We start from the raw sequence: 360 nt of genomic DNA on the forward strand, positions 1-360 counted from the left end.
TGGCTGCTGCTGCCCAGCCTTACTCGCCTGGGGACTGGGAAGGAGCAGGAATCCCTGACCTCCCCTCCAAGCACACCCAACACTGAGAGGCTTCCCAGGAACTATGCTCCCCCTGTACCTACCTGCACCCTGTGTCTGTGCAGACCCAGGCTGCTCTGTGCTTCTGCACTAGAGGACACGTGCGTCTGCATCTTGCAGGGTCATCCTGCCTTCAAGCTGAGCTCAAATTCTTCTCCTGCCCCAGCCCAGGCGTTACAACCAGGCAACACCTGGTGTTACAGCAGAGTCCAGCCCCGGCACACGGCAGCGAGTGGTGCGCAGGAAGCGGGAAGGTCTCATGGCATCATGGCAGGGGCAAGC

The sequence above is a fragment of the Apaloderma vittatum genome, unplaced genomic scaffold, assembly GCF_000703405.1.
Source record: "Apaloderma vittatum isolate BGI_N311 unplaced genomic scaffold, ASM70340v1 scaffold32166, whole genome shotgun sequence".
NCBI lineage: Eukaryota > Metazoa > Chordata > Aves > Trogoniformes > Trogonidae > Apaloderma > Apaloderma vittatum.